This window comes from Tamandua tetradactyla, chromosome Y (assembly GCF_023851605.1).
Source record: "Tamandua tetradactyla isolate mTamTet1 chromosome Y, mTamTet1.pri, whole genome shotgun sequence".
Taxonomy (NCBI): Eukaryota; Metazoa; Chordata; class Mammalia; order Pilosa; family Myrmecophagidae; genus Tamandua; species Tamandua tetradactyla.
Window position 1 is genome coordinate 2,081,082 of NC_135354.1, and position 25,388 is coordinate 2,106,469.

General features: G+C 46.1%; 1 pseudogene; it reads right to left on the reverse strand.

Annotated features, from left to right (window-relative positions):
• Positions 1 to 1,331: 1,331 nt before the first annotated feature.
• Positions 1,332 to 23,815, reverse strand: LOC143672477 (acetoacetyl-CoA synthetase-like; annotated as a pseudogene).
• Between the last annotated feature and the right edge of the window lie 1,573 nt (positions 23,816 to 25,388).

The following is a 25,388-nucleotide window of genomic DNA, read 5'->3' on the forward strand; positions in this document are numbered from 1 at the left end:
GCATGACTTTCTGGGAAAGGAACTTTGCATCCCTGACTATGTTAACGATCTTGAGGGGGGCTATGTGGGAAAATGTGATTTCATCACGGGGTTGCCACCAATGAGCAGAAGGCAGGAAGGCCAGGGTCACAGTCATGCAGACTGAGGTGGCCCAACAGCTGGGGCTGGCTGTGATGCTGGTGGAAGAGGCCACAGGCCAAGGAGCACAGGCAGCCCCCAAAGGCTGGAGAAGGGGACGGATTCTGCCCTGGGACCAGCAGCAGAAACACAGCCTGCAGAGACCCACCTCCCGGGCAGTGGGATGATCTGGTTTGTGCTGATGGAAGCCGCCCACTGTGAACTAGGCTGCCCCCATGGTGACCGGAGACGAACAAAACAAGGTAACAATCTGGCCTCGTGAAAACAGCAGTGCCAGACCCTCCTTACCCCAGAGAAAAGAAGACATGAACCCATCGGGGCATCCAAGAAGCTGGGTTTTCCCGCCAACGAGGGCTTTTGCTGTCAGCCGACCCTCGTGTTATCTCACCCCCTTCCTGCCTGGCACAAGATGCCAGGCGAGAGGTGGAGCAGCCACCCAGAGACCAAGACAAAAGTCACACACAGGAGACAGTAGGGCACAGGAACACAGGGCTGGGAGCACTGCTGTCCCCCGAACACCCATCAGCCCTGCAGGGATAGCAGCAACAAGCCTGGACACTGGGCCTAAGACCCAGCCAGCTCCTGCAACAGGGAAGAGCTGCCCACTCTGAGCTAGGAAGGCCCCAGGGTGGTGGAGACCCCAGGTGAGCATGTCGACCCCCCGCACTGGGTTGCTGGCTTCAGCCGAGAGGTGCCCATGGTCCAGTGGCCACAGGGACCGCGACTGGCCCAGGTAAGGCCCCACCAGGCAGACCAAACCTTCCTCTAGGGCATAGCTCTCAGCTGCATGTGACCTCCGTGCACAGACGTCCACAGTCACCTCCTTCAGAGAAGATGCCCAGCGCGGCTGCACACAAAACAAGGGAGTGTGGGGCATACATACACATATATAGATTTATTCTATTACATTCCTTATAGCACTTCCTCCAACATTTTGTAATCCAGAAAAAAGGGATTCAAATGGCCTTGTGTCGCCTGACAGTCAGGAGCCCACACCTGCCTGTGCAAGACCAGTCACCCACCAGACTCAACCAGGAACCAGAACTGCTTCTCATCCCACCAGAGAGCGCTGGGTGCAAATTTCCTTTGTGGAACCCAATGCAAAGGAGCCATGGTTGTCTGAGTAATTTCTTGAACACACAGGATTTCCAGTACAGATGCACGTGGTGAAACGGCACACAAGCCAGTCCGGTTCAGAAGTCCTGGAGCTCAGGGATGTTCCGGAACAAATTCAGGGTCTCAGGGTTGGAGAAGGTGCTGCAGTGTTCTATGCTCTTCCCGCGGTGATCTGCTTCACAGCCACTTCCATCTTCTTGCTGTTGAGTGTGTACTGCAAGGAAGAGGCGGGAGACACGAAAGAAAGAAAGAAAAGCATTTAAACCCGACAAGGGAAAACCCCCTGAGCTCTGATGTCTAGGCACCTCCAAATCCAAAGAGGACGGAGCTCACAAGGGGCGGCCGGGAGTAAGTGGCTCTCAGCTCCGTCACCCGCCCCCGCAGGCTGCACGATATGCTGCAAATGTACCCACATGCCCTGGGCGGACAGCTGTGCCCTCTCCACTGGGGGGAATCTGTTCTGCTGAAAACCGATCTCAAAGTCCAATCCTTAACCCCCAGCTCACAGCAGCCCGAGCACGTCCCCGTGTGCCCCCAGCCCGGCGGTCCAGGGAGGCAGGCGATTTCAAAGCTGCAGGGAGCTCCGCGGGGGCACACGCGCCTTTCCAAGGCTGTGCAAGCAGCGGCCCTGCCGGAACCCACCTGGCTGTGTCACCGCTGGCTGGCGTGCACGGCAGCACCCCCAGGACCCTGCCCCCATGATCCCATCTGGATTGGAAAATAATGGTAAAAGCGCCTCTTTTTCGGTCTTCAAGGCATATCCGACCTGAGTGGAAATCCACAACTCATGCCTGAATCCTAAGAGGCATCCTAAGGAAGGCGGCTTCGCATGAAGTCTTCTGGGGTGACGTGTGCCCCCATCCCTGGGTGACTGGGCAAACTACCCACCTCTCTGAGAGGGGGCAGCTGCACTGGCCCCAGGGCTCATGCACACAGCTCACACACGGGCCTGGCACACCGTGGCCTGCAGTGAACACCAGCTCAGCTCTGCCAGCAGATAAACGGAGAAATGTGGAATATGCCTCAGTGATAAGAAGAAATGCAGCGCTGCTTAATGCGACTGCATGGATGAACTCGAAGCCACCATCTGGGGTGGAATAAGCCAGTATGCCAGACACAAAAGGAGAAATGCTGTGTCAGTATACCTACATGAAATATCTACAACTGACAAATTCACAGAGATGGAAAGGAGATTAAAAGCTACCAGGGTCTGGGGGAAAGGGAAATGAGGAATTGCTGCTTAAAGGGGGTATAAATTTTACTAAGGTGCAGTTGCTTAAAACGAAGATTAGCTATTGCTATTATTTCAAGAGTGAAAAATTAGACTCCACCTACCTGTAACTAGAAAGGAAGCCTCATCTGAGACCCCACCAAACACCCACAGAATATTCCCACACACTGTGTGAGATGGTGGCAATCCTTCCCACCGTCAAACCCGCTGCCCTCGTGGAGGCCCACTCTGGAGTTACCTGTATGTTTGCTCCATCTCTGACCAAATGGGTTTTCAATGGCACTGGGGCACTTCTGGACCAGGAAACTCCTAAAGCGACAGCCAGATAGAGCTGCCAGCACCCTGGTGTCTTGCCACACAGGAACTTTTTTTTTCACCTAAGACATAATTGAAATTCATTCACTGGAAAAATCGGGCTGATGTGTGCACTAAAGAAGGACCTACATAGTGGCTTCCAGTGGGCTGTGCATCTTCCTGACTCAGTGTTGTCAGCCTCTCCCTGGCCTAGAAATGCAAACGTCTCGGGTGCAGAATGAGCTCCTGAGATTTATCCAGAAGCCTCAAGTGTGCCTAAGGGGAGCTAATGACTTATAACTTCTATCAGCAGATGAGATAAACAAGGCATTGTTTTAGCAGAATCCTGCTCCCATGTCCTCTGGTGAGACGGCATCTCTCAGCTTCTGCCCAGGCTTCCTGGATAGGAAAAAGGCCCAGTGTCCCCGTCAGGAGCACTGCCGTCGTCTCAATTCAACTGTGACATGGGAACAAGGGTCTACAGTCATCGGGGGTTGGGTCCCTGGGCCCTGCCAGCCTGGGATGCTTAAATGCTCAGAGCCTGGCCCCTTGGCTGGGACCGACCCAGAGCCCTGGAGGTGGGGTTAAAGAGAGGGGGAAATGGTCCCAGCGACCTGGCAGCACCCCCACCTTCTTGGGTTTCCTCATCTGTAAAATGGGAGAAAAAAGAGCCTGTCCCACATCAGCAGGGTGTCAGGAGGGCCAGCGTCACAGCTCATTCAGTCATTCACCCTGTCACAGCTCATTCAGTCATTCACTCCATCACAGCTCATTCACTCATTTACACCGCCACAGCTCATTCAGTCATTCACCTCGTCACAGCTCATTCACCCCATCACAGCTCATTCACTCATTTACACCATCACAGCTCATTCAGTCATTCACTCCATTATAGCTCATTCACTCATTTATTCCATCAGAGCTCATTCAGTCATTCACTCCATCACAGCTCATTCACTCATTCACCCCAACACAGCTCATTCACCCATTCACCCCAACACAGCTCATTCAGTCATTCACCTCAACACAGCTCATTCACTCATTCATGCCATCAGAGCTCATTCAGTCATTCACTCCATCACAGCTCATTCACTCATTCACCCCAACACAGCTCATTCACTCATTCACCCCGTCACAGCTCATTCACTGGGCCTTACAAGCCGCTGCAGTTTGCCAGGCAGTGTGCGGAGCTCTGGGGAGAAGGGGTGACCTCCAGTGGCCTGAAATCTAGACAGAAAATCACAGACGAGATGCAATAACCCAACACCTGCAGTGATAAAAGCAAGAAAAAGCAGCACAAGGGGGCCGAAGAGGAGGAAGGAGGCTATTCTGAGCAAGAAGTTAGGGAAGGCATCAGTGAGGAGAGGGGACTCTGAGGGAGAAGCAGCTGGGATGAGTGGGAGAGGCCTCTGAGCATGCTGCGGGCAGCAGGAGCGGCGGACCCCGTGCACAGGCAGGCAATGCCCTCTCCCAACAGGGGCTGCAGCCGCCGCACGCAAGGGGGCAGGAACTGGGGCTGGGGACACTATGGTGCCACCCGAAGGCTCGCCCCAGCAAGAGGTGGCGGGTCCTGGGCAGGGCAGGACAGTCCACACATGGAGGCCCGCAAATGGAGGACCACACGTCTCCAGGACCACAGAGATTCTCACCAAATGCGGCAAATGTCAATCAGCCAAGGGAACAGAGGGGATGCTGCCCACAGCCCAGACACGAGCTGTACAGCGCCCACCACGCAGCGCCCCACAGAAAGCCAGGTCGGCCAGCAGCCCTCCTGACCCACACAGGCTGGCACGCCATCAACCTTCCCTGGTGTGCCATGCGTCCAGTTTCCACGAGGCCCCTCCTGCACCCCTATCAGTGAGCATGGGGTCCCAAATCCTCAAATCTCAGGCAACCCTCAAAGGGACTTCACAGACCACCAAAGCAGAAGGCGCTCTCTGGGGGATGAGTGGGGAACTGAGGTGGGTACCCCAGCAAGGCCGACAAGAACCGTGATGAGAATGGAAAGAAACATGATTATTTTCCTCTCTTTCTAATAAACTGCACTCTATCTCCTGATACAATTTGGGAATAATCATTTTGGCACAAAGGAGACAGGCTCATTCTCAAAAAAGAAAACAAAGAGGACAAAAAGTAAACAGCTAATTCCATGGAATGTTCCAGATGCAGACAGAACTCACTGAAGAAAAACCCAAGATCTTCATAAGGCATTGATTCAAGGTATATCTTCTCTCCCTGAGAGGGTCAACATCTCCATGGAGAGCCACAAACCCAAAATAAAGCTGGAAAGCTCTCAAGTTATAAGGCTCTTCTTGTAAGTAATTGTTGTTAATTAGATTCAGTTGTCAACTTGGCCAGGTGAGCATACCTAGTTTTGTTGCTGCAGACATGAGCCAATGGTACGTGAACCTCATCTGTTGCTAATTACATCTGCAGTCGGCGAGGAGGCGTGTCTGCTGCTATGAATGACGTCAGACTTAATTGGCTGGTGCTTAAATGAGAGAGCCCAAGGTAGCACAGCCTAAGCAGCTCGGCATTCCTCATTTCAGCACTCACAGCTCAGCCCAGGCCTTTGGAGATGCAGAAAGAAGTCACCCTGGGAAAGTTAGAGTCATTTTCTAATGCACAAAAGAATGCCCTCCCCTGTTCTGGGGCTTTCAGAGTCGAGGGGACCACATGGCCCCCCTACTTCCCAGGCTGCAGCCCTCATATTGGCACCACTCCTGGACAACACTGATAACCAGCTCTGCACACTGACCAGGTAGGGCTTTCTCTGCTCTTCTCCTTAGGGAGCAAATTCTCCAAGGGCTTCACATGCAAACTGCAGGAGACTGTGGGAAGATGGCAGAGCAGGAAGCTCCAGGAAAGGGCCCCTTCACGAGATAACCACTGAACTGACAGCAGCTGTCTGAATAAACTCTCCTGAAACTCTGGAGTCAGAACACCGCACAACATGGGGAAAGCTGGGGGAGGAGGCCCATCAACCACGGTAGCTGTCAGTGAATTTCAGCCTCCAGGCAGCCACCACCCCTCATCCCCACCACGGAGCAAGGAGCCATGAGTGCAGCTTGCTTATGACACAGTGGGCTGTACGGACCGACACCCAAAACAGAGGGGTGTGGTCTGATTGCTGATCTCAGCTCTTTGTCAGCTACCTTGTAAGAGCACAGATGTCTGAAAAGGGCAGCATCTTTTTTCCACTCTCTTTTCTCTTTCCATTCCCTGTTTTGAAGTAAAAACAATTTGGAAAAGTCACAAATTGAAGGCTCAAACCCTTAGCAAAAGTGGCAACAAAAAACCCTAGCAATCCCAGAGGAGCAGGAGTAGATTTCCACAGTCATAAGAAGATAATATTCAGAATGTTCAGTTATCAACACAGAAAGCAACAGGAGAGTAGGAGCCAATCACAGGGAAAAATAATTTGCCAGAAATCACCCCCAAGGAAGCTCATACACAGGAACTATTAGTCAGACTTTAAATAATTGTATAAAATATGTTCAGTGAGCTAAAGGTATCCATATGCAAAGAACTAAAGGAAATTAGGAGAATTGTATCCTAACAAAATGAAGAACTACAAATTATGAAGAGAAACAAACAAATTTTAGAGCTGCAAACAATAGTAACGGAAATGAAAAATTCACTGGATGGAGTCAACTGCAGATTTGAACAGGCAGAAGAAAGGACCAGCAAACTTGAATGCAAGACAACTGGAATTATACAGCAGAAAGAAAAATAATGAAGAACAATTAACAGAATCTGAGGGCCCTGTGGGACACACCAAGTGTGCCAACATATGTATCTTTGGAGTCCCAGGACAATAAGAGAGAGAGAGAAAAGGGCAGAAAAAGTATTCAAAGAAATAATGGTCCAGAAGTTCCCAAATCTGATAAAGACACAAATATATACATCCAGGAATCTCAAAATAACCCAGCCATGGACAGACTATGAGAGGTCTAAACCAAGGTACCTTAGAGCAACACTGTAAAAATTCACAGGCAGATTCTGTGATTCTGAAAGCAGCAAGAACGACATGTTGTGTATGAGGGATCCCCAGTTAGATTAACAGCGTGTTTCTCACCAGAGACCATGGAGGCCACGAGACAGTAGGATGGCACATTCAAAGTCCTTGAAGAGCACTATCAACCAAGAATTCGATATGTGGGCAAAATTATCCTTTAAGAATGAAGGAGTCTGCATGTATGTTAGATTTCACAATAAAAATGTTTTTAAAAACTGAAAGGAGAAAATAAGAGATTTACAGATAAACAAAAGCTGAAAGAGTTCATTACCAGAAAACCTACCCTACAAGAAAACGCCATAGGGAGTCCTTCAGGATGAAATAAAAGGATACTAGACAACAACTCAAAGCCACAAGAAGAAATAAAGTGAAAATGTTATGGCTGACTCTCCCTTTATCCAAGCTATGGATAGATGAGTAAAAAAATAAGGACAAATAAATAAATAAATAATAGGGGGAAAGGGATAAGAAATTTGGGTAGACTGCAATACTAGTGGTCAGTGAGAAGGAAGGGTAAAGGGTAGGGGATGTTATGGGGTTTTCTCTTTATTTCTTTTTCTGGAGTGACAAAAATGTTCTGACAATGCTCATGGTGATGAATACACAAGTGTGATGACACTAAGAGCCGCTGACTGCACACTCCGCATGGAACAGTCAGACTGTGTACTCTGGATGTGGACAGGTTTCTCAAAAATATTTTTAAAAAGAAGAAATAAAAGTACTTTGATGTGAAACTGCTTTTTTCCCCTATAAGACTTAAAAAACAAATATATAAAAAAGGTATTTAAAATCTACGTTAACAGGCATAATAAAATCTGCGACAATAACAATATACAGGGGGAAGGATGGCGATACATAGGAGGAGGAGAGAGTTTATACTACTGGAACTAGGTGAATACTAGTCAAACTATGTTATTACTTTAAGACATTAATGGTAATTACAAAGATGACACTTATAAAATAACTAAAAATTATAAAGTAAAAAAAAGGAATCAAAATGGAACACTACAAAAACAGCTACTAAATGCCCAACTGAAGAGAACAAAAACCACGTGGGACATACAGAAAATGAACAGCTAAATGGCAGAAGTAAGCCCTTCCTCTCAGTTATTGCCTTAAATGCCAATCGATTAAACACCCCAGTTAAAACAAAGAGATTGGCAGACTGGACAAAAAAACTGGATCCATCTGTATACTGTTAGTAAGAGACTCATTTTAGGTTTAAAGACACAGAGAGGTTGAAAGCAAAAGAGTAGAAAAGATATTCCATGCAAACCACAACCAAAAGAGAGTCAGAGTGGCTACACTGTTAGACAAAATAGATTTTAAGTTAAAAAGATTACAAAAGACAAAGAAGGATGTTATATATTGATAAAAGATTAAATCCACCAAGAAGAGAAAAATGTATAAATGTATATGTACCTCACAACAGAGCTCCAAATGATATGAAGCAAAAACAGACAAAACTGAAGGGAAAAACAGTCCAATTATATAATAATAGTTGGAGACTTCAACATACATTTTCAATAACTGACAAAATATCTAGACAAAAGATCAGCAAGGAAACAGAGGGATTGACTACCCAGTATACATAAGGAACTCCTATAACTCAACAAAAAAAGACAAACCACCCATTTAAAAAGTTGGCCAAGGTCAACTCAACAGGTGAACTCACTGCCCTCCCCCTATGGGGCCATGACTCCCAGGGGTGTAAATCTCCCTGGCAACATGGACAGAATTCCTGGGATGAGCTGGGACCCAGCATCAAGGGACTGAGAAAGACTTCTTGACCAAAAGGGGGTAGAGAGAAATGAGACAAAATGAAGTGTCAGTGGCTGAGATATTTCAAATAGATTCAAGAGGTTATTCTCATGCATTATACAGATATTCCATTTTAGTTTATGGTGTATTGGAGTGGTTGAAGGGAAGTACCTGAAACTGTTGAGCTGTGCTCCAGTAGCTTGATCTTAAAGACAACTGTATAAAGATACAACTTTTAAGTCACTGTGTGATTGTAAAAGCCTTGTGTCTGTTGTTCCTTTTATTCAGGGTGTGTACAAATGAGTAAAAAGTATGGATAAGGAATAAATAAATAATAGGGGGACAAAGGGTAAAATAAATTGTGTAGATGGAAATTGTAGTGGTCAATGAGAGGGAAGGGTAAGGGGTATGAGATATATGACTTCTTTTTTTTCTTTTTATTTCTTTTTCTGGAGTGATGCAAATGTTCTAAAAATGACCAGTGGTAGAGAGAATGACAAGAAAGAAAGTCATGAGATTCTGAGAGAGCAGACTGCCAAAGAACCATGAAGCAGAGAGTCTACCAGTCAGTAACTTTTGGAGATGAAGAAGGAAAATGCTGCCCAGGGAGCTGGAGAGGAAGATAGCAGATGACACCATGTTTGCCATGTGCCCTTCCAGCAGAGAGAGAAATCCTGACCATGTTCACCATGTGCACTTCAACTTGAGAAAGAAACCCTGAACTTCATCAGCCTTCTTGAATCAAGGTATTTTTCCCTGGATGCTTTAGATTGGACATTTCTATAGACTTGCTTTAATGGGGACATTTCCGCAGCCTAGAAGCTGTTAACTTGCAACTTATTAAGTTCCCCTTTTTAAGAGCTGTTGAGTTTCTGGTATATCGCATTCCAGCAGCTGGCAAACTAGAACAGATGTTGGTTCTGGAGTGTGAGATGCTGCTGTGGTTTGGAAATGCCAAACATATTGGAACAAATGGCTTTTTACATGGATAATGGGAAGATTTTGGAAGAGTTGTGAGGAGCTTGATAGAGAAGGCCTAGAATGCTTTGAATAGACTGCTGGTAGAAATGAGGACTCTAAAAATACTGCTGATAAGACCTCAGACAGAAATGAGGCACATGTTATTGCAAACTGGAAGGAAGGTGATTCTTGTTTTAAAATAGCAGATAATCTGACAAAATTGACAAAATTGTCCTCTAGCTTTGCCTGGAGGACAGATTTTAATTTAAAAGTCATGAACCTGTTTCTCCGCCGGCACTCCTGCCGCCAACTAGCCCTCCTCTTCCTCTTTCTCTGCCGGTGCTCCCACCACCATCTAGCCCTCCTCTTCCTCTTTCTCCGCTGGCAGTGCTCCCACCACCATCTTGCCCTTCTCTTTCCCCTTCTGCTCTGGCGGCGCTCCATCCACCACCTTATCCCTCCCTTTCTCCTCCTATGCCAGCGGCTCTCCAACCACCACTGTGCCCTCTTCTGCCTTCAATGGCTCTTCTGCCATCATCCTCGAAAACCTTGCCATTCTCACCTTTCCTCCTCCAGAACAGCTACTAGGGGAGTAGAAATGATACAGAACATCTCCTGGAATCATGACAGAGATAAAAAAGACAGCGTACCCCATCCTGGAATGGTTGACTGGCTGGGAGAATACCACTCCGGTGAGATCGCCGAGGGGCACAGGCTTCCCTGTGTGGGGCAGCAAGTGGCCGGAGTCCCTCCCTTCCTCCTTCCCTGGCCAGCTGGCAGAATTGGGCAGGTGGTCCCTGCAAGCCACGGTGGCTGGTGCCCCCACCACATGCGGCACCCGGGACCAACTGAGAGAATTGGATCGGAAATCCCCAGGCCATGGAGAACGGTGACCGGGGGGGTCCCTTCCAAACATGTGACTCCCCGGTCTGGCTGGGAACGGTGTACTCTCCCAGGCCGTGGCAGCTGGTGCCCTCCCGCCACACTTGGCACCCTGGGCTGACAAGGAAATTCGGAAGGGCGCTCTCCCAGGCTGCGGCAGCCGGCACCCTCCCCACATTCGGACCCCTGGGCCAGCTGGCACTCTTCCAAGTCACTTCGGCAGGCAAACCTCCCCCACGGCGAGATTTTCCAAAGTTAAAGGACCCACAGCACCTTTCACTGGTGGGACCCGCAGACAAACGTGTGCCACGAGCGCCACCTATTGGGCAGAATAAGAAAAACAGAACCCAGAGATTTCACAGAAAAATCTTTCAACCTGTTGGGTCCAACACCCAGGGAAATCTGACTAAATGCCCAGATGCCAGCAGAAGATAACGGATCATGCTCAGAAAATTGAAAATATGGCCCAGTCAAAGGAACAAACCAATAGTTCAAATGAGATACAGGAGCTGAGACAACTAATGCTGAATATATGAACAGAAATGGAAAACCTCTTCAAAAATGAAATCAATAAATTGAGGGAGGACATGAAGAAGACATGGACTGAACAAAAAGAAGAAACAGAAAATCTGAAAAAACAAATCACAGAACTTATGGGAGTGAAGGACAAAGTAGAAAAAATGCAAAAAACAATGTATACCTACAATGGTAGATTTAAAGAGACAGAAGATAGAATTAGTGATTTGGAGGATGGAACATCTGAATTCCAAAAAGAAACAGAAACTATTGGGAAAAGAATGGAAAAATTTGAACAGGGTATCAGGGAACTCAAGGAAAATATGAAGCACACAAATATACGTGTTGTGGGTGTCCCAGAAGGAGAAGAGAAGGGAAAAGGAGGAGAAAAACTAATGGAAGAAATTATCACTGAAAATTTTCCAACTCTTATGAAAGACCTAAAATTACAGATCCAAGAAGTGCAGCACACCCCAAAGAGATTAGACACAAATAGGCATTCTCCAAGACACTTACTAGTTAGAATGTCAGAGGTCAAAGAGAAAGAGAGGATCTTGAAAGCAGCAAGAGAAAAACAATCCATCACATACAAGGGAAACCCAATAAGACTATGTGTAGATTTCTCAGCAGAAACCATGGAAGCTAGAAGACAGTGGGATGATATATTTAAATTACTAAAAGAGAAAAACTGCCAACCAAGACTCCTATATCCAGCAAAATTGTCCTTCAAAAATGAGGGAGAAATTAAAATGTTCCCAGACAAAAAATCACTGAGAGAATTTGTGACCAAGAGACCAGCTCTGCAAGAAATACTAAAGGGAGCACTAGAGTCAGAAACGAAAAGACAGAAGAGAGAGGTATGGAGAAGAGTGTAGAAAGAAGGAAAGTCAGATATGATATATATAATACAAATGGCAAAATGTTAGAGGAAAATATCATCCAAAAAGTAATAACACTAAATGTTACTAGACTGACTTCCCCAATCAAAAGACATAGAATGGCAGAATGGATTAAAAAACAGGATCCTTCTATATGCTGTCTACAGGAAACACATCTTAGATCCAAAGATAAATATAGGTTGAAAGTGAAAGGTTGGGAAAAGATATTTCATGCAAATAACAACCAGAAAAGAGCAGGAGTGGCTGGCTATACTAATATCCAACAAGTTAGACTTCAAATGTAAAACAGTTAAAAGAGACAAAGAAGGACACTATATACTATTAAAAGGAACAATTAAGCAAGAAGACATAACAATCATAAATATTTACGCACCGAACCAGAATGCCCCAAAATACGTGAGGAATACACTGCAAACACTGAAGAGGGAAATAGACACATCTACCATAATAGTTGGAGACTTCAATTCACCACTCTCATCAATGGACAGAACATCTACACAGAGGATCAATAAAGAAATAGAGAACCTGAATATTACTATAAATGAACTTGACTTAACAGACATTTATAGGACATTACATCCCACAACAGCAGGATACACCTTTTTTTCAAGTGCTCATGGATCATTCTCAAAGATAGACCATATGCTGGGTCACAAAGCAAGTCTTAACAAATTTAAAAATATTGAAATCATACACAACACTTTCTCGGATCATAAAGGAATGAAGTTGGAAATCAATAATAGGCGGAGTGCCAGAAAATTCATAAATACATGGAGGCTCAACAACACACTCTTAAACAAGTGGATCAAAGAAGAAATTGCAAGAGAAATTAGTAAATACCTAGAGGCAAATGAAAATGAAGACACAACATATCAAAACTTATGGGATGCAGCAAAGGAAGTGCTAAGAGGGAAATTTATTGCCTTAAATGCCTATATCAGAAAAGAAGAAAAGGCAAAAAGGCAGGAATTAACTGTCCACATGGAAGAACTGGAGAAAGAACAACTAACTAATCCCAAAGCAAGCAAAAGGAAAGAAATAACAAAGATCAGAGCAGAAATAAATGAACTTGAAAACATGAAAACAATAGAGAAAATCAATAAGACCAGAAGTTGGTTCTATGAGAAAATCAATAAGATTGATGGGCCCTTATCAAGATTGACAAAAAGAAGAAGAGAGAGGATGCAAATGAATAAGATCAGAAATGGAAGAGGAGACATAACTACTGACCTCACAGAAATAAAGGAGTTAATAACAGGATACTATGAACAACTTTATGCTAATAAATACAACAATTTAGATGAAATGGATGGGTTCCTGGAAAGACATGAACCAACTTTGGTCTCAAGAAGAAATAGATGACCTCACCAAACCAATCACAAGTAAAGAAATTGAATTAGTCATTCAAAAGCTTCCTAAAAAGAAAAGTTCAGGACCAGATGGCTTCACATGTGAATCCTACCAAACATTCCAGAAAGAATTAGAACCAACTCTCCTCAAACTCTTCAAAAAAATCAAAGCGGAGGGAAAACTACCTAATTCATTCTACGAAACCAACATCACCCTTATACCAAAACCAGGCAAAGATATTACAAAAAAGAAAACTACAGACCAATCTCTCTAATGAATATAGATGCAAAAATCCTCAATAAAATTCTAGCAAATCGTATCCAACAACACATTAAAAGAATTATACATCATGACCAAGTAGGATTCATCCCAGGTATGCACGGATGGTTCAACATAAGAAAATCAATTAATGTAATACACCATATCAACAAATCAAAGCAGAAAAATCACATGATCATCTCAATTGATGCAGAGAAGGCTTTTGACAAGATTCAACATACTTTCCTGTTGAAAACACTGCAAAAGATAGGAATACAAGGGAACTTCCTTAAAATGATAGAGGGAATATATGAAAAACCACAACTAATATCATCCTCAATGGGGAAAAATTGAAAACTTTCCCCCTAAGATCAGGAACAAGAGAAGGATGTCCACTATCACCACTATTATTCAACATTGTGTTGGAGGTTCTAGCCAGAGTAATTAGACAAGAAAAAGAAATACAAGGCATCAAATTTGGAAAGGAAGAAGTAAAACAATCACTGTTTGCAGACGATATGATACTATACGTCGAAAACCAGGAAAAATCCACAACAAAACTACTAGAGCTAATAAATGAGTACAGCAAAGTAGCAGGCTACAAGACCAACATTCAAAAATCTGTAGCATTTCTATACACTAGTAATGAACAAGCTGAGGAGGAAATCAAGAAACGAATCCCATTTACAATTGCAACTAAAAGAATAAAATACCTAGGAATAAATTTAACTAAAGAGACAAAAAAACCTATATAAAGAAAACTACAAAATCTGTTAAAAGAAATCACAGCAGACCTAAATAGATGGAAGGGCATACCGTGTTCATGGATTGGAAGACTAAATATAGTTAAGATGTCAATCCTACCTAAATTGATTTACAGATTCAATGCAATACCAATCAAAATCCCAACAACTTATTTTCAGAAATAGAAAAATCAATCAGCAAATTTATCTGGAAGGGCAGGGTGCCCTGAATTGCAAAAAACATCTTGAGGGAAAAAAACGAAGCTGGAGGTCTCACGCTGCCTGACTTTAAGGCATATTATGAAGCCACAGTGGTCAAAACAGCATGGTATTGGCATAAAGATAGATATATCGACCAATGGAATCGAATAGAGTGCTCAGATATAGACCCTCTCATCTATGGACATTTGATCTTTGATAAGGCAGTCAAGCCAACTCACCTGGGACAGAACAGTCTCTTCAATAAATGGTGCCTAGAGAACTGGATATCCATATGCAAAAGAATGAAAGAAGACCCATATCTCACACCCTATACAAAAGTTAACTTAAAATGGATCAAAGATCTAAACATTAGGTCTAAGACCATAAAAGAGTTAGAGGAAAATGTAGGGAGATATCTTATGAATCTTACAATTGGAGGTGGTTTTATGGACCTTAAACCTAAAGCAAGAGCACTGAAGAAGGAAATAAATAAACGGGAGCTCCTCAAAATTAAACACTTTTGTGCATCAAAGAATTTCATCAAGAAAGTAGAAAGACAGCCTACACCATGGGAGGCAATATTTGGAAACAACATATCAGATAAAGGTCTAGTATCCAGAATTTATAAAGAGATTGTTTAACTCAACAACAAAAAGACAGCCAAACCAATTACAAAATGGGAAAAAGACTTGAACAGACACCTATCAGAAGAGGAATTACAAATGGCCAAAAGGCACATGAAGAGATGCTCAATGTCCCTGGACATTAGAGAAACGCAAATCAAAACCACAATGAGATATCATCTCACACCCACCAGAATGGCCATTATCAACAAAACAGGAAATGAGAAGTGCTGGAGAGGATGCGGAGAAAGAGGCACACTTATCCACTGTTGGTGGGAATGTCAAAGGGTGCAACCACTGTGGAAGGCAGTTTGGCGGTTCCTCAAAAAGCTGAATATAGAATTGCCATATGACCCAGCAATGGTATTACTACTCAAAGGACTTAAGGGCAGAGACAGAATTGGACATTTGCACACCAATGTTTATAGCAGCATTATTTACAATTGCAAAGAGATGGAAACAGCCAAAATGTCCATCAACAGAAGAGTGGCTAAACAAACTGTGGTATATACATACGATGGAATATTATGCAGCTTTAAGACAGGATAAACTTATGAAGCATGTAATAACATGGATGGACCTAGAGAACATTATGCTGAGTGAGTCTAGCAAAAACTAAAGGACAAATACTGTATGGTCCTACTGATGTGAACCAACATTCGAGAATAAACTTGAAATATGTCATTGGTAACAGAGTCCAGCAGGAGTTAGAAACAGGGTAAGATAATGGGTAATTGGAGCTGAAGGGATACAGACTGTGCAACAGGACTAGATACAAAAACTCAAAAATGGACAGCACAATGCTACCTAATTGTAAAGTAATCATGTTAAAACACTGAATGAAGCTGTATCTGAGCTATAGGTTTTTTTTTACTATTATTATTACTTTTATTTTTTTTCTCTATATTACCATTCTATATCTTTTTCTGTTGTGTTGCTACTTCTTCTAAACCGATGCAAATGTACTAGGAAATGATCATGCATGTATGTGATGATGTTAAGAATTACTGATTGCATGTGTAGAATGGTATGATTTCTAAATGTTGGGTTAACTACTTTTTTCTGTTAATTAATCAAAAAAGTAAAAAAAAAAGTCATGAACTTGGATATTTAGCAGAAGAGATTTGCAAATTAAATGTGGGAAGTGCAAACTGGCTTCTCCTCACACCTTATAATGAAATGCAACAGGAAAGAGATAAACTGAGAACTGAACTCTTGAATGCAAGGAAACCAGAAACTGATGCTCTGGAAAATTCTTGGCTTCCAGGAGGGGAGACCACAGAGAACAGTGCCTCACATGAGGATTTAACTAAGTGTGGAACCAATCAGCATTTCAGAGAAAGCCAAGATCAGACACAGAGTTATCCAGGAAGCCTCTGTGGAAACTCCTTGGGTCTGATGGGTATAATCCGAAGCTACTATATAGAAAGCTAAAGAAAGTGTTGTGGGATCTGTATAAAGAGACCCACTGCCAGTTGAGACTGAGCAGGACAGAGAAGAGACACAATGGAGGAAAATAACTTCAGAGGCAAAACCATGGAGGCTGGGATCTGAAGTCAAGAAGCCTTGGGCCAGGAGAGCAGACCCACCCAAGCCCATGGAGAGGGTGAGTTTGCCCCAAAGGCAGAGGATGGGCTGCCACGTCCTCTTTTTCCTCCCCAGTTTGACATGGTTCCCTGGAAGGAAGGGTGGTGGCAAGGCCTTCAACGCCCCAAAAGAGGACGAGGCATAAAATGGTGTAATAGAAAAATACTGGGATTAACAACACTAATTGTGTGTTTCTTGTTGCTGGTTGTGCTCCAAGCATTATATCAAAACGAATCAGAAAGCAAAAATTTTGTATTAAGAACTGGAAAAAATGATACAAATTGTACAAATTGCAAAACTTTGTTAATGATTGTTTGGGAAAAATTAGGTTGGGATACCCCCATTAAGCAAGTCATGCGGCAGATGCGGCAGGCAGAAGTGCTTTTAGAACAAGTCACAGAAAAGTACCCCATAGAAAGTAAACAATTACAATTAAAAAACCCTGCATTGAGCCATCCTAGAAATTTACTTCCCACCGTGCAAGGACCACCTAATGTGAAATATAAAATTGGAGACAGATGGTGGGAACCCCCTAAAGTTGCTAATGTCAATGGGAAAAGATTCCCTGACCCTCCATTACCATACACAGGAGTTTACAGTGAAGATGGCCATAGAATTGTAAATGTCAATGGTAGGCACGTGAGATTTAACTCTTTATCATTTATAGAAAAACTTAGAAGAGCAAGCCCCCCTTGGTGTCTTTTTGGGGCCTAAAATGAAACGAGATCCTTTACAACAGTTAGTGAAATCACAGTTAAGATGGAGTTTAACATGCTGCCCCTGGTTCAGGGAACCTGTCCAAAAACTTCAAGAGGAAATAAAAGAATTAGAAAAACTGATACCTATCACCACCCAGTCTCCCCCCCCACGGTGCTGGTCCACTGCTATGAAACAATAAATCTAAGTAGACAATGTAACCTTTTAATCAAAACAAGCTAACCTTTAACCAGATTAAAATAGGTCTTGACATATAGCCTCACCTGTAGAATAATAGGAACAGAAAGTCTAAACTCAGAAAAACTGCAAACACAATGTCTGTGGCTTAAGCCAATATCTTGCTGCTATCGAAATCTTATGTAAATGTTCCTACGAAAATCAGAACGTGTACTTTCGCTTTGCTTCCCTGAACCTGTAACCTTACCTAAAATGTAAGCCATGACACAACCATGATTCTGTGATACCTGTTTTTTGCCAAGAATAAGGGTATAAAATAAGTTAAGCAAAAATAAATTTAAGCGACTCTTCTCAGAGCACTCTGAGCTGTCTCTTGGTGTTCTTCTCGCGCCGACGACCCTCCACACCTTCAAGCCCGCTCCCTCTGCTGCGGCTGGACCGCGGCAATGGGCCTTCCACCTCAGGCCTTGGAGAGGGTAAAGCAATCTCTCCATGGGGAAAGGTTGAGCGTGTACCCCGGAGATGGTAGAGAGCCCAGGTACAGTCCCGATGCATGGAGAGGGTGGAGATGAGGAAAAGGTGGTTTCCCCAATGTCCCCCAAATTTGCATTTGGAGAGAGGCAGGCCTCTGCATAGGCCCTTGGAAAAGGTGGTACTACTGCTCTCTAAAACCCCGAAGGTAAATGGCTCTCAGACTTTGAAATCTAATGGACTTCGCCCTGAGGGTTTTTGAAACCATATGGGTCCGGTGACCCCTGTGTTCCTTCCCCCATATAGAAATGGGTGTATGTATCCCATGACTGTTCCTCCTTTGTATGTTGGCAGCAAATAACTTGTCGTTACAGGTCTAGAGCCAGAGAATAATTTTTCCTTAGAACAGACTATGCCTGTAACTAACTTTGACAGGAGTTCGTACTGCTTCTAACTTTGTATTTCATTTGTATTGCTACTGAAATGGTTTAAGGATTTCTGATATTATGATAGGACTAATGTATTTTGTATATGAGAAACACATGTGTTTTTTAGGGTCCAGAGGGTGGAATATGCCAGTTTGATAGGATGTATGTACTCTAGAAAAGCCATGTTTTAATCCTAATCCCATTTTGTAAAGGCAGCCATTCCTTCTAATCCCTATCCAGCACTACGTGTTGGAAATTTTAATTAGCTTATCTCCATGGAGATGTGACTCAATCAGTGTGGGTATTAAACCTCATTAGGTGGAGACCTATTCCAGATGGGTCTTGATTGGTTTTTGAGTCCTTTAAAAGAAGAAACACTGAAAAAGCTAGAGAATGATGAAAGAAAGCCATGAGATTCTGAGAGAGCAGAATGCCATAGAACTATGATGCAGAGAGTCCATCAGCCAGCGACTTTCAGAGATGAAGAAGGAAAATGCCTCCCAGGGAGCTGGAGAGGAAGCTAGCAGATGATGCCACATTCACAATGTGCCCTTCCAACTGAGAGAGAAAGGCTGACCATGTTTGCCAGGTATCTTTCCACTTGAGAGAAAAACCCTGAACTTCATCAGCCTTCTTAAATTGAGGTTTCTTTCCTTGGATGCCTTAGATTGGACATTTCTATAGACTTGCTTTACTGGAGACATTTCCTCAGCCTAAAAGCTGTTAATTTGCAACTTATTAAATTCCTCTTTAAAAACAAAATGATCAGTGATGAGTACAGAACTATGTGATGATATTGTGAAGCACTGACTGCACACCATGAATGGAATGAACGTGTGAAGATTTATCAATAAAAATATTTCATAAAAAAAGCGCCAATGACTTGAACAACAGTTCTTCAAAGAAGATACTCACATGGCTGATAAGTACATGAAAGTAGGCTCAACATCTGTTCTAGTTTGCTAGCTGCTGGAATGCAATACACCAGAAATGGAATGGCTTTTAAAAGGGGTGATTTAATGAGTTGCTAGTTTACAGTTCTAAGGCCGAGAAAATGTCCCAATTACAACAAGGCTATAGTAATGTCCAATCAAAGGCATCCAGGGGAAGATACTTTGGTTCAAGAAGGCCGATGAAGTTCAGGGTTTCTCTCTCAAGTGAGATGGCTCATGGCAAACACAGTCAGGGCTTCTCTCTCAGCTGGAAGGGCACATGGCAAATATGGCATCATCTGCTAGCTTTCTCTCCTGGCTTCCTATTTCATGAAGCTCCCCGGGAGGTATTTTCCTTCTTCATCTCCAAAGGTCACAGGCTGGTGGACTCTCTGCTTCATGGTGCTGCAGCATTCTCTGCCCTCTCTGAGTCTCTCTGAATCTCCAAAATGTTTCCTCTTTTATAGGACTTCAGAAACTAATCAAGACCCACTCAAATGGGTGGAGACATGTCATCCCCTAATCCAGTATAACAACCATTCTTAACTAAATCACATCAACCAGGGAGATGATCTCATTACAGTTTCAAATATACAGTATTGAATAGGGATTATTCTACCTTATGAAATGGGACTTATATTAAAACATGGCTTTTCTTAGGGGGAACACTTCTTTTCAAACCAGCACAACATCATTAGACACTAAAGAAATGCAAATTAAAACCAAAGTGAGGTAACACTTGACACCCACTAGGATAGCTATTATTACCAAAAAAACCAAAACTGAAAATAACAAGTGGTGACAAAGATGTGGAGAAATCTTGTGTGTTGCTGGTGGGAATGTAAACTGTGCAGATGCTGTGGGAAACAGTTTGCTGGTTCTGCAGAACATTAAACATAAATTTACCACCTGGACTGGCAATTCTACTTCTAGGCACATACCCCACAGAACAGAATGCAAGAGCTCAGGCAGACATCATGAGCAGCAAAGTTCATCACAGCATCAATTGCAATAGCCAGAAAGAAGAAACAGCCCAAATGTCCATCAACGAACAAACAGATACACAAAATGTGGCCTCTCCATACAATGGAAAGTCATTTGGCCACAGAAAGAAAAGAAGTGCTGGTACATGCCACTTCAAGGACAGACCTTAAAGACATGATGTTGAGTGAAATACGCCAGACAGAAAAGGACAAATGCTATATGATTTATCTTATATAAAATACTAGAATAAGAAAATGCTAGAGAAAGCAGTCTAGTGGCTGTGGGAAGAAAAGGGGAGCAAGGAGCTATTATTAAATGAGGGTAAGTTTCCGTTTGGGATGATGAAAATGGTCTGGAAATGGACAGTGGGGAAAGGTACCCAGTGTCATCAATGTACTTATGGAGGAAGAATTGTCCACTTAAAATGATTAAAATTCTTTTCCTGTTATGTATATTTTACCACCAGTAAAAATAAGTAAAATTTTAAATATGAACGATAGCATGCCTTTCTCTTTAGATTGCTTGGTGTGTGCACACAGGGGCATAGGAGTGTGCACACACACACGTGCACATGCACATAGCTCACACTTCCGGCATGCACAGGACATTTGTTTTGTAAGTACTGCCAAGTTAAAGCTGTGATACAACAGGGCCAGCCCCTCCTCTCACTTAAAATCTAAACAAAGTTTAAGGGGGTGGGAGCGGCTTTCTGAAGATACGCCTCTAAAACAGGTTCAAATCCATTTCCACAGACTGAATTTAAAGCTAGCAGCCACGCCTCAGCAGCTCTTTAAAAGCTAAACCTGATTTGCTCACTAGCATCCTTGTGAGAGAAGCCGGGGGTCTGCAGGGCGGTGGGGGGGGCCGGCCCCCTGAAGGTGGGCATTTCGCAGGAGCTGCCTTAATGCAATCTCAGGGCGTGGGGGGAGGACTGGGGGGTTGGGACCGAGTCGCCAGGCAACCTGGGGCCGCGCTCAGGGCGCGCGGGCGAGGGGCTCAGGCCCGGGGACACCCGCCGCGCCAGGCTCCCGGGGGCTGGCAGGGGCGCCCGCGCGGGCCGTACCGGGATCCCTCTGGTTTCCAGGATGAGGCTGGGGACGTGGCGCGCCGACAGGCCAAGGTAGATGGCCGCGCGGATGCGCGTGACCAGGGCTGAGCCAAAGGCGTGCCCAGCAGCCATCTTCAGGAAGAGCACCACGTGCTCCTCTCCGTTGCGGCTGTACTGCGGCAAGCATAGGCTGTCCATCACCTCCTCAAAGGCTTCCACTGTGGGCACAGAGGGGCGCTGTCACTGTCGGGCTTGCCTCGGCAAGAGCGGGGCATGGCTGGGCCTGAGCAGGGCACCCCCTCTCTCCCCAGGCACCCCCAGGAAGAGCCCCTCGGGGAAGCGGATACGAAAGGAGCCGCTTAAACACCGAGAAACGAATCGCAGGGGCTGGCGTTCAGGGAGCACCTTAGTTTTATCTGGGATGTTTTACTGTTCCACAAGGTGCTTATGCGGCCATTGTCGACTTAATTGCAAATTAACTGAAAAATAAAAAAGAAGTGAGTCCCTATGGTGGGGACTTCGGAGGAAGCAGAGAAGCAGGAAGAAGATATCTCAGCACTGGCTGCCAGCAGAAGCCCCCAGGAGCTGCCCCTGGGGAGCCTGGATGAGGCCTACACTGCTAACGCTGTGCAACCTTCCACAGTCCTACAACCTCTCTGGGCTTGTGGCTTCTCTGCTAACCAACATGCCTGAGCTCACCTTGAGGAGGCACTGCAGAGGGATCGTGCCTTAAGACCCCACCCTGTGCTGAGGTTCACAAACTCTAGCAAGTGTAGGAAGCAAGTCTGGAAAGGTGGAAGTTCACAAACATCCACCCTCATACCTGTAGGCTGGCAAGCCCGAGTTATACCACAAGGGGGGATCTCTGGAAATCACATCCTGGGGCTCCCCACTAGTATACTCCTGCCTTCTTGGAAACTGGAGAATAACCCAGGGAGAAAGGAAAACTGCATACCAATGTTATAGATTTCTGAGCTGCCAAATCATACTCCGTTGGGGTTGAGTGTGCCATCACTGGAAGAAATGAGACTGTGAACACAGAGCCCTCCCGAAAGGGCGGGGCCCAGGGGCCACAGGGCCGGGCGTCACCACCTTTCCACATGGCTACCGCACACCGGCCACGAAAAGCTTCTTCCCACAGAGCCTGCCCTGCCCAGCAGACCCACACACTCCCTAAACTTAAAGCTAATCACCTCCTGCCCCCGCCCACCCACTCAGAGGCCCTCCTTCCCAGAGGCCATGAGCTGGCCATACGCACCCTGAGGTCCATAGTGCCCCAATCCTGGAGAAGCTACTGCTCACGGACGCTGGCTGAACCTGAACTACAGACCTCCCCAACCACCACCACTTCCACCCACCACTCTGGGGCCCAGAGTCCATCCCACACCAGGACCTGGCCCTCGGCAAGCTGACACCCACCGACACCTACATGACACTGGGAGGGCCCACCACAGTGCCCTGCAGACAGATTGTCTGCAGCCAGGGACACCGGGTGCAAAGGCAGAGGGGGAAGCCCGCACACCACAGTGGGGAGGGAAGGGTGCCTTGGGGGGTGAGACAAGAACGGAAGGTGGGGGTTCCAGCCACCAAGCAGGGTGCCAGCGTCACTCCCGTGTGGTGAACCAGGGCCCAAGGGAAAGGTCACCACTGCCCCTCACCTGCGGCCGAGGATGACGAATGCCCCCCCGTCTTGGGGTTGATCCTGCAGTAATCGCCGTGTGCCCAGACACCCCTGAGGAGACAGAGGGCGTGGCCACCCTGAGAGATGCTGCTCAGGCAGGTGTCTGGACAGACTTCCCCAGCATCCGGACTCTTGTCAACAGTGATGAGGCCCAGAAATGGGGTGATGCATGGTCGGGGGCAGGGGTAGGTTCTAGAAGGGCACCAGCACCCCCAGGGAGCACACAGCCTAGCAAGCCACAGGAAGGGCACCCCAAGATCTGTGGGACTCGAACGTCTGGGGGAGGCCTTGAGGGTGTTGAGGCGGGTCCCCGGGGGGTGTGTGCCACCGCGGGAAGACCAAAGCGCCTGGTTGCAGAGGTGGGGTGGGACTGGACAGAGTGGCTGGGGCCAGATCTGGGGAGGAGAAAGCAGCACTGCCCAGTCAGAGGGCACTGCAATAGTTCCGGCTACAGAGGACTGATCAGAGGCGACACCCCGTGGGCAGGGAGAGTGTTAGCAGCTGATACCCAGAGGACGCGGAGGGTGGGGGAAGAGGGTGGGGGAAGAGGGTGGGATCCAGGCGGTGCTGAGAGGGGCCTCCCTGAGCCCTCCAAGCGGCCAGCAGTCGGCAGCTGGGTGCCAGGCTGGCTTCGTCCAGAGGAAGCCCCTGTCATGGGTGCAGGAAAGGCAGCATGCCCAAGGGTGGGTCGAACCCAACGCTTTGGTGATAGCTCGACCTCTTCCAGGTCTTGGGAAGGCTCCAGTGCACATCTTGCACTTCCTCACATAAGAGGGGACAGTGTTGGCGCGCGCTCCCATGCCATCCGAGGGAGCTACCCACAGAGCGGCCGGCCCCGCCCAAGGTCCCCTCCAGCCGCGCTCATGGCACGAAGGGAGGTAATGTGCTTCTGGGCCTGGCTTGCTGGCTGCAAGCCGTGTGCCGAGCGCCAGTGCGCCTGCACAGTGAGCCCACCAAGAGAGCCCGCGGCCCGGGGGGAGCGCAGCACCCAAAGATCACTTGAACGTCTTTTCTGGTACGCGGCAACCTGGAGGGGCACCTCTGCCTTCCTGGCACCTGAGCTGCCTGTTCTCCAGCACATCCTGGCTTAGGTTAAGGGCTCGCTCAAAGAGCCCCCTACTCGCTGTGGGTGCTACCCCCGCGGCGGCACACACCATCTGTTCACTGCTTCATTCAACATTGTGAACAGGAGACAGCTGCGAGCCAAGACAGCGCCTCCCAAGGAGAGGAAGTGCACAGCACCTCCTTCAGGGAGCTTGCCATCCCTGGGAGACAGCTGTTGGGAAGCAGATGAGTCATTAACTCATCCATCTGACTAAAGAGAGAACTGGAGGCCCAAAGAGCCCCCTGGGGCCGCCAAGCTAAAGCATGAAGCCATTTCTTTCTAGTTGGACTTCTAAATAAAGGATTCACATAAGTACACCAGAAAAAAAAATCCATCTCCAGGCTTGCAAATGGCAGGCCAAGTTCCCGCCAGATGCAAACCCATATGTTACTCAAAAAGTGCATCTAAAATGGAAGTAGGAGACACAGAGAAGTGGGCCTGGCAGCAGGGCCCAGCCGCCCAGCAATCCTTTTGCAATGTGGAAGCTGGGTGCCAGGGCCATTGCTGCAGTCAGGCCCCAGCCTGCATCTGATGGAAATTCTGGTTTCTCTGAGTTCTTTAAGGACTGTGTCCTAATGACTGAGGCACTGGAAACAGAGCAAAGAGGGAAGACACAAACACACCCAAAACAAGTTTTCATTGTGAAAAGACCCCACCCCACTCCCACAAACACCTGCATCTCTTGCAAAACAAAGCCAAGGGGACAGATCCACAGTGGCTACTGGCTTAGGTGCTTGGTTGTCATGTCAAAATGGCTAAGGGAGAACCTTCTAGGTTTCCAAGCCCTGGGACTGCAGTTCCAACCCTCTGCCTCCCCAGCAGCTAGGTTTGTGTCACATCTGGCCCCCTTTGTATCATCACATTTAATTTTAACCACTCTGTGTTATAAAATAAATATATAAAATAAATGACATAAAATGACAGGTAGGACAGTTTTCAAAGAGCAGTGTTGCAGAAGATAAAGAAATGTCACTTCTCAGGTGGCTCCTCAAGGTGCTGTCCTAATCTCTCTGGCCTCCCTCAGCATCCCTCTCTCCTCTTCAGGGCCTTCCGAGGAGCATTTCCCTGTATTCTCTGGCCACCCTGACATGGCCAGGCTGCTCAGCTCTGCACTGCATGGCCCAAGGTGGGCCTGAAATGGAGCAGGAATCCCAGGCCAGCCCAGCAGCATCTGAGGGACCCTCCTGCCACTCCTACAAGGACAGCACCCGGTGCAGAGGGATGGTTTATGCACATGGCACACAAGACCAGGCAGAGAGCAGGGCAGA